We start from the raw sequence: 10,405 nt of genomic DNA, 5'->3' as shown, positions 1-10,405 counted from the left end.
CCAACAGCTGGAACCATGAGAATGAACCACACATGATGGAGGAACATCCACTGCAATATGATTTGTTCTCCTCTTGATCACACTGCAAGACTATTATCAGAATACAAACTTTAACTTAGGCAAAATGATGCCCATTGTATAATCATACCAAAGCAATGAAGCACCTAGTGTTGGCCAATAAATATTACAGTACTACTTTTCTGCAGTCCATGAAGTGACTATCCAATCTTTCTGTGTCTATTTTCAAATGGCACTTCATGCAGTGACTATACTATTCTCTTGTGCAGTTCAACCAAAATTGCGGTCACTTTGTGTGTTTGCCAAATAGCAACGGGCAGACATCTCTGTTTGCACAAATATCAAGCAGCTAGTAAACATATACCCCACCTTGTATTTTTGGTTTAAACATGTCTCTTCCGCTTAGCATCTGTCATGTTTTGCACTGGACAATTTGATACAGTCATGTTTTGCCCTGGACAATTTCATACTGAATTGATTTGCTTGTTCAGAGCAGAAATATAGCGCCTATTCTTCATCAGACCAAGGATATCCATGTTCACAGTGATGGAAGAGGTGAAATCGATACAACCAAAATTGAGCATCCAATCATTGAATCCTGTCCTCCACCTCCAATGTAGGTCCACCCTGCCAATAAATTCACATGCAAACCACTAGTATTACTATCTAATGACAGTACAAAAAGAGTAGCAAGATAGTAGCAAACCATGTACCTTCTTAATGAACAGCTCATAGTGCCACCAACTGGATATAAAGGTTTGGAAGAAAACATGCTCCTAATGTTGAACCAGTTGGACTTTTTGTGCAGTTCCACTAAAATCGAGCATCCCTGTTTGCATAGATATTGAAAGTGTGATTACTATAAAAGTGGCACTAGTTGAAGCATAGACTCACAAATATAAGCATTCCAATTTCTTAATGGGAAAAGGTAGCAAGATTGTTTCTAACCACCTGTTTGAAGGAATAAATAAGGCAACAGAGGGTGATGTCAGAAAGGCATATATAGTTCTTTCTGAAAGAATGATCGATTCCCGACCTTTCCTCTTCTTTTAAGCATATTTTGTGTAGTTCAACTAAAATAAAATGCCATCACCGCCTTGACAATTCAGTGACACTGTACAAAAGGAAATGACTTAACATTACATCATGATGTCAGGTATGTAGTCGACATGCATTAGAGACAAACTTACAGACCTCCTCCGATAACATAATGAACATTAATTTTAACAAAGGTGTGACTAGCTTTACCGGGATAATTTGAGTGAACTCTACACCCTCTGTTCCTTAATATAAGACGTTTTCGCGGTTCAGTTTAAAGTACTCAAACGTCTACTAGTATTTAGAAAAACAGGTAGTAGTTTTCTTGAGCACATATCTGGGAAAGCTTGCCACACTTTATTTGTGTCCATATGCTAATGCAACACCACTCGAAATTTCGAATACTACAAATATACACTAATCCAGTGGCTAGTGCAACAGTAGAGTAGTTATTTTATTACAGGGTACAGTACAATGGTTTTACTGAACAGATTTCAGTAAACTCTGGCACTGGAAGATTTCTATAAGAATTAACAATACAAAATGTAAAGGTAACACGTTTCAGCATTGGTATACTAGCTGTGCATGAGCATTAAACCAAACACAAAAGTCTGAAGGTAACTAGCATTATTAACTAATGACAGTATAAAAAAATTGCAAACCATGTACCTCCAAGGTAAATATCATTTCGAACTCGGGGGGGACCTTAAAAATTGCTATCCCAATCTTGATAATCGATCAAACATAAAAACTTGATCGAACGAATCAAGAGAACAACCGGAGGAGGAGGTGCCCACTCTTGACCTTTCCTCTTGTCTTCATAATTTTTTGTGCAGTTTAACCAAAATAAAATGACATCAGCGCCTTGGCATTTTGGTGATACTCTAGAAAAAAAATTAACTTATCTCATGAAAGTGAGGTATGTAATCTATAAGCATTAACAGTGCAAAAATCTGAAGGTAGTAACAAGTTTCATCGTTGGTATACTGGCTGTGCAACAGCATTAGAATGCCTTAGCTGAAAAATCTTTAATACATCCACAATCAACAGCTAACCCTGAAATAATCCAGTGACATTAAATGGCATTGCTTAAATTTATCGGTGGCATTATACTGAGTGCGGCATTAGTTAAATGTGGCATCACTTTAGCAGTAGCATTGCTTGACTTGACTGCTGGCGTTATACTAACAGCAAAAAAGTGACACTAAGAGCATGGGAAGCCCATTCGGACAGTGGGCGCACCAGTATGATGTTCCTCCACGGACGCATAGAGTGGTGAGGGAGGTATGGTTGCCCAGAGCAACAAATATCCAGGCAGCATATGTGGATTACGTCCCATTTTTGTTATGTTTAGCCACCTTTTTCCTATGTGAGGACAACAAACCGATCGACCTGGTCATTCTCTATTGCGTTGTCATGCCTTTCTACCCTCCTTCAACCAAGAGACACGAGACTCGTTCCTTAGCTACTGATTTTCCCCTTTTCAACCTAGATGCGGGTTCGATGCCTACTCTCTTGGACAGTACAGTCTCCCTTCCTTTCCTCATTCAACCCAGACATGGATTAGTCTGCCTGAAGTAGGGTTTCCTTTAATAGTGCAAATTAAGGTTTTCGTCTGCGTGACCAACAGAGTAGAGGATAACAAATTGGGAAGATGGTGGAGTGGAAAAAGATCCACATGCAGCGACATGGCAGATGGGGCAAGAGAACAAGGGTATGGTTCAAAAATAGTACCTGAGGGTCGACGGGAAGTGGCTTCGCTCGTGGTCGTCGTCCTCCGCACGCACTACGGCAGCGAGCTTGGGGACGGAGGCCATCCCGCGCGGGCGCTAGGTCTGAGAGGACGACCTCGTCGTCAGTGCGTGACCTCGCTCGCCGACGACGAGTGCGTCAACGCTGCACGTCCTTTTCTTCCCCGGCGGATCTGTGACCACCGGTGAGGAGGGAGAGAGAGGCCGTCTTTTTTAGATCTGGAGAGAGGGTGATAGTGTGAGAAGCAAGTGGGCAGCCCTTAGCAAGAAAGCTCTGAAGCTCCAGCCTATATATATCTTTTTTATACTACTAGTACTAGAGCTGGAGTAGTGGTAGAGTAGTTTATATTTTCTCTGCAAACAGTACCAGTTAGTCGTGCTTCAAAACTGAACGGCACGCCATTAAAAAAATAAAGTCGAGAAACAATGCGGCACCTCGGGCCAACGCGGCCAGATCGCATTTTGCACGAGAAATTGCACACCATGTTTCGTTGACATGTGGTCCCGTTCCAACAGGTCAGTGAGACGACGGCGAGTCCTTTTGTACAATTTCCGAAAGGACGTGTAGGCCGGGGTGCCTCTTCGTGTACCGTGGCAAACTGGCAACCGTCCACCGACTCTTCGCCTTTCCCTCTCGATTTGGAACTGCTGTCGCATGCTCTTCCTCCCTCCTCCATTTGCCTTCACCCTTCCTTCTGCCATTGTTCGATCGTCTTCTCCATGGAGGGAACAAGCCGGAAATGACCCCGTTATTATTGCCCCGATCTGAAAGATGACGTGGTGGGGGAACTCATTGATCGGTGCGACGTCATCACCTCGGCTAGCATGGCAGGTTCGTTCAAGCCCATTCTCGACTCAACTAATAACATCATTACAAGGAACCCAAGGGTCCAGGAGCGGTTTGATCTCCCATATCTTCTTCGCTATAAGCCTGTTCGCATCGGCGCGGACGACGGAGGCCTCGCCTTGTACAAGTTGATGCCGCTTGATAATGATAGTGTGATGTCAAGATGCCATCGCTTAAGGGTAAGTTCTGGGCTGGCGCAAATGGAGATTGGGTTGTTTATATTGGGTACAATTGCGAGTGCGAACTGGTGAATGTGTACACTTGTCAGTGGATTCCACTTCCAAAAATCTTCGAGTGCCCTGAGGTTGAGCACACAGATGATCTACTTACGTTCAAATACGACCATGGTGATTGTCGTCTACTGAAGATAGCAATTTGTCAAGTTCCCAACCGCTCTTGGAATTACAAGAACTATCAAGTTGTTGCTATCTTCGACAAGCTTATTGCCGTCCTTTGTGGTTCGACTGGATGGATATTGCTCAAAAATCAGTTTCTATACACCGATGTGTACTGTGATGCAATTGAATACGAGGATCTTGTGTTTGCTGCCACCACTCGTGGCACTGTTTTTGCATAGGATCCTCGTAGTTTCGGTACGTTTGTCTTCCACCGTAATTATAATTGTTTCATCCACATGCATGCGGGTTAGCAAGTTTCCCTTTACTAATTAACCTTCTTCTTGTGTTTCCAAGGTCCTGTGAACATTCCACCACCTATACTTGAAAATTTTTATAAGCAAGGGGGAGATGACGATGGTGATGATCACGAGCATGAGGAGGAGCAGAACTTATATATTCAGTGGCGCCTGGCAACTAATTCTGATGGATCACCTATTCTTGTCTGTATACAGTGCACTCAGACTGTTAGTACCGAGGAAGCAGGTGTTGTCTCCCATGGTCGCCCTCTCCCGGCCTATTCCAACACCCATTGCATGGTATTCAGGACGGATACTAGTGTGATAGCGCCAACACCTTCTCCCTGGTTCAGTATTGATAGTCTTGGAGCAAACTCGCTCTTCCTTGGACCAAACTATCCAAGGATGGTGAAAGGCGATCCAGCTGCTGTTGACACAACGTTACTACCATTTATGAGAAGCAACTGTATCTATACCTCAGACATTTCGGTGGTTCCCTACCCTGGTCCTGATATATGCTGCGTCAGCCTGGATGATCAGTCCTGCGTTGCTCTCGATTTTGACAATAGCTGGCCCATCCCAGAGCACCTATGGTTCAAAGCAAGCGTTTCCAACGCCGAGGATTGGTTGAGTTGAAGTTCATTTCATTGCTTGTTATTTGTTGGGTGATGAAAACTTTAGTATTTGCTAGAATGTTTTGTTGGAAATAATCTATAATCCAAGATGTATCCTCGTTGTCGTTGTGTGTTGATGACTTGTTGTATTTAATGAATGGTACATTTCAGTTGCAAATGCATGTCATAGACTCAATTTATGAATGGTTTTCGAGTCACTTCTTGGAGTGTGAGTACCATAGTAGTATAGCCAGCATCCGGTTAGTATATGAAGTTGCCACATCACATAGAGCCAACCTAATATTGGAGTATGCTAGCCCTCCACCGGCGCGCCGCTTCAAATGGCGGAGGAAGTGAGAGGTCGCATCACCTTGTGTCCAGATCTGAGATGCCATGTGTACCAGATGAATGACTCCAAGTTCGACCACCGTGATGCTAGGTGCGAGCCCAGGAACATTGTTGGAGAGACCCCCCTCATAATTTTCCTACATTGGTCGTTTGATTCATAGGATAGAATGCTATAGGACTTTTTTCCTATGTAATCATGTTTTAATTGGCAATCTAGCATCCACTCCAACTTTTGTTTCACTTCCTTTGTTCCTACAAAGAGAGTACTTGCTCTAAATGATGTGCCGCTGCAAGAGCCGCCTATATTAATTAACCATGCTCTAAAAAGGTGGACCAGCTTTGGCTATAGTAGACTGTACTAGGTTAGTAGGTGACCTTGCGCTTGGCTCTTCTCCTCTTCCGAAAGTCGAACAATAATGATGGTACTACAGTAGTACTTCTGGCAATCTGACACCAAATGAACTGCTGCACGTCCACCGCTTGTAAGCAAAAGTTTCTCCTCGTGCTGCGAGCCATCGCGCACGCGTTGGCGAGGGAGAAGGCTTAGTAAGCAAGCTTCTCGTCATTCTGTGAGTTGACGAGACATATCAAAGTTATTTATTAGTACTCTCTTCAAAAAGGGCCGACCATGTCCATGGCTACCATCCCGTGCTCTGTCATTGAGTACGTGCACTATTCACGTGCCATCGAGGAGAAAATAATATTGCGTAGTACTAGGTGCCATCGAAGTGCACGACTCACTTACACACTGCATATCTCAATTTTCTTGCATGACATGCCACCTTGATGCTAGATGTCCCACGTGTCATGGAGGCATATAGTATGATTTTGTAAAATGGAGGCATATAGATGTCCCGCGTGTCGGCAACAGGATGAACAAAGCTCATGTCTTAAACGAAAGAGTGGAAGAACATAGATTCCCGACGACCGAGAAGGAGCTACAAACCTCGGGGTGGAGCGTCTGCACTCAATATTTTATATTATTCAGTGATATAAAATCAACCAAATCTCTCCACGTTCCTATACCATTCTATAGTATGAGAATAACTTTGAACGTAAGCCATTGATTCACTCTATCAAATGGTCATAGTTGGAAAATCCAAACAAAACCAAGCATTGGATCAACTCTTTTTTCGAGATCAACTCTTTTAGCACTTAGATTGTTGCCGCCTGCCCACCTAGCCCACCTATATATCCGCTCACGTGTGATGACCATAGGAGCTATCCACTCAGATTGTATGTTAAAAAATAAAGGTCGATAACTAATGCGACACCTAGGGCCAACGCGGCCAGATCACATTTTGCACGAGAAATTGCACACCATGTTTCGTTGACATGTGGTCCCGTTCCAACATGTCAGTGAGAAGACGATGAGTACTTCTGTACAATTTCCGAAAGGACGTGTAGGCCGGGGCGCCTCTTCGTGTACCGTGGCAAACTGGCAACCGTCCACCGACTCTTCGCCTTTCCCTCTCGGTTTGGAACTGTTGTCGCACGCTCTTCCTCCCTCCTCCATTTTCCTTCACCCTTCCTTCTGCCATTGTTCGATCGTCTTCTCCATGGAGGGAACAAGCCGGAAACGACCCCGTTATTCTTGCCCCGATCTGAAAGATGACGTGGTGGGGGAACTCATTGATCGGTGCGACGTCCTCACCTCGGCTAGCATGGTAGGTTCGTTCAAGAACATTCTCGACTCAACTAATAACATCATTACAAGGAACCCAAGGGTCCAGGAGCGGTTTGATCTCCCCTATCTTCTTCGCCGTGACCCTGCTGACTGGCGCGGGGACGAGGGAAGCCTCGCCTTGTGCAAGTTGATGCCGCTTGATAATGATACGTATGATGTTAAGATGCCATCGCTTGAGGGCAAGGCTTGGGCAGGCGCAAATGGAGATTGGGTTGTTTATATTGGGTACAAATGCAAGTGGGAACTTGTGAATGTGTACATTCGTCAGCGGATTCCACTTCCAAAAATCTCCGAGTGCCCTGAGGTTGAGAACACAGATGATCTGCGTACGTTCAAATATGATCATGGTGACTGTCGTATACGGAAGATAGCAATTTCTCGAGTTCCCAACCACTCTTGGAATTACAAGAACTATCAAGTTGTTGCTATCTTCGACAAGCTTGTTGCTGTCCTTCGTGGTTCGACTGGATGGATATTGCTCAAAAATCAGTTTCTATACACGGATGTGTACTGTGATACAATTGAATACGAGGATCTTGTGTTTGCTGCCACCACTCGTGGCACTGTTTTTGCATGGGATCCTCGTAGTTTCGGTACGTTTTTCTTCTACCGTAATTATAATTGTTTCATCCACATGCATGCGGGTTAGCAAGTTTCCCTTCTCTACTAATTAACCTTCTTCATGTGTTTCCAAGGTCCTGTGAACATTCCACCGCCTATACTTGAAAATTTTTATAACCAAGGGGGAGATGAAGATGGTGATGATGACGAGCATGAGGACGAGGAGGGCCCATATACTCAGTGGCGCCTGGCAACTTCCGATGGATCACCCCTTCTTGTCTGTATACAGCCCACTACTGATGTTACTACTGAGGGAGCAGGTGTTGTCTTCCATGGTCGCACCCGCCGGACCTATTCCATCACCCGTTGCATGGTATTCGGGATGGATACTAGTGTGCTAGCGCCAACAGCTTCTCCCTGGTACAGTATTGATAGTCTTGGAGCAAACTCGCTCTTCCTTGGACAAAACTATCCAATGATGGTGAAAGGCGATCCAACTGATGTTGACACAACGTTACTACCATTTATGAGAAGCAACTGTATCTATACGTCGGACATTGCGTTGGTTCCCTACCCTGGTCGTGATATAGTAGGCCGCTTCAGCCTGGATGATTAGTCCTGCGTTGGTCTCGAGATTGACAGTAGCTGGCTCTTCCCAGAGAATCGCTTGTGGTTCAAAGCAAGCCTTTCCAACACCAAGGATTGGTTGAGTTGAAGTTCATTTCATTGCTTGTTATTTGTTGCGTGATGAAAACTTTAGTATTTATAATGTATCCTCGTTGTCGTTGTGGGTTGATGACCTGTTGTATGTAATAAAATGATATGCCTGTGATAAACTTACTAAATTTATGAATGGCTATCGAGTCACTTCTCTGAGTGGGTGCTGCGACGAGGCACATTTTTTTTTCCGAATACATAATTGTACGTGCATTGCAACAGGTTATCGGATGAGGCCAATCAACAATAGTACACTATTTGTACTAACTTCACATGTTGCACTATCTCTACGTCTACGTACGTAATACAACAAGTTTTAAACTTGAGACCAGCCACCCATCCTCACAAAGAACACTTTTTAACCTAGCACAGACTCCAGGAAATTTGGCCACAGTGTGAGGTGGGCCATATGTTAATGTGTTCGCTGTACATAACCAACACCTCGAATCCTCGATAGGAGTAGTAGGAGTAGTAGTAGGAGTAGTAGGGTGTCATGGGCCAGAACCAGCATTCACGTCCAGGAGTACGGCACACGCCACCAACACGACTTCCATCTGACACCATATTTCTTGGAGTCCGTGCTACAGCAATCTCTTCAACCTAGTCGTTTCTCTAACTCAGCCATCGCGCGGCGGGCGAGCTGGGGGTTTGCCGACAGTCGGTTTCCTCAACTGCGGTCCCACTTGTAAGGCCAACTCCAACGCATGACCCCAAACGGACCTCCGTTTTGCCCGGATTCTGTCCGTTTGGGTAGGGCAATGGGGTCGTGTCCGGGCCATTTCTCGGATGCGGTGGTCGTGCGCCGAACGCGCGACCGCATCCTGGCCGCGTACATTTTTCTTTGCAAACACATATCTTTTTGTCATCATTGATTTTTTGGTACATGGAAATACATCACCAAAATTTTGACTAGAAAAGCAAGACCAAAGAAAACAAGAACCACAAGAATACATTTTAGAAGATATCCAACTTCCATAACTGCTCCTATAAGTTGGATTAGTGCCTTCTCGATGCATTCATTGTTGATCCACGGAGGCTCGATCTTGCGTGCTTCTTTCTTCTTCGAGTGTAAAGAAGTAGACGTGTCTAGCCTCTATTCTATCAACAAGTGCACTAGTATCATCTCTAGCCTCTATGCTAGCTAAAAGTGCTAGAACATCTACTAAATTGTGCTCTATCAATATATCGTTGTACTCTTCTTCCCAATACCAAAACTTGCATCCATTCTACACAATAAAATTTTAAGTTAGCACAACTAGTCTAATCCAAGAGCACAACCGAAGATTCGGTCGAGTTCTTCCTCCTTTTGCCGACACGTGGGACATCCAGCATCCAGGTCGTGTCATGCAAGAAAATAGAGTGGTAGGTGAAGCCACGTGATGTGCATCTTGGGTTAAACTGTAAATAGAATCTTACTACTCTTGAGTAACTCCAAAAGCGGCCACCGAAGATCTTTATTGGATTTGTTTTTCATCACCAGCACGTCGAGGTGAAAGATGTGCAGGTTCAGTGGGTCCTCTTGCGTTTTCACTGACATGTGGGACCGCATATGAGCAAACAGACGATGGGCTCCGCGCATCTGCTGGCTGGCTAAGAAGAGAGATAGAGGAGGGCTGAGCACGGACTCCAGGAAATTTGTTCTACGTACTCGATATAGTGGAGTAACCAGCACCTCGATATAGTGGGGTGGCATGGGCCATAACTAGCATTCATGTCTAGCAGTATGGCACACGCCACCCACACGAGTCCCATCCGACACCAATTTTCTGGAGTCCGTGCTAGCTATAGCCATCTCTTCTCCCTCCTATTTTCTTAGCCATTGCGCGGTGGGCGGGGTGGGGGTTTGCCGATAGTCGGTTTGCTCAACTGCGGTCCCACTTGTAATTGAAAATGCAACACAGCACGCATTCCCCCTTGAGTGGCGTGCCGGACAAACTGTGTGGGGGTGCGACGCGAACATGGCAGGCTTTTCCTTTTGAACTTGTAACTTGTAAAATTTGGTTCTGCTCCATGGGGCGACCGATAGATAGAAATAACAATTTTCCCTAGAGTAATGAGAAGTTTGGTTCTGGCATGGTTCATGCATGGAGTATGTAGGAAAATTATGAAGTTGATGCGAAAGGTAAGATAATTACAAGTAGTACCATATACTACTACATGGATTTGACGGAAAGATAAAGATACATACGG

This window comes from Triticum aestivum, chromosome 1D (genome assembly GCF_018294505.1).
Source record: "Triticum aestivum cultivar Chinese Spring chromosome 1D, IWGSC CS RefSeq v2.1, whole genome shotgun sequence".
Taxonomy (NCBI): Eukaryota; Viridiplantae; Streptophyta; class Magnoliopsida; order Poales; family Poaceae; genus Triticum; species Triticum aestivum.
The sequence above is the reverse complement of the archived record's forward strand: the minus strand, read 5'-3'. Positions refer to the sequence as shown.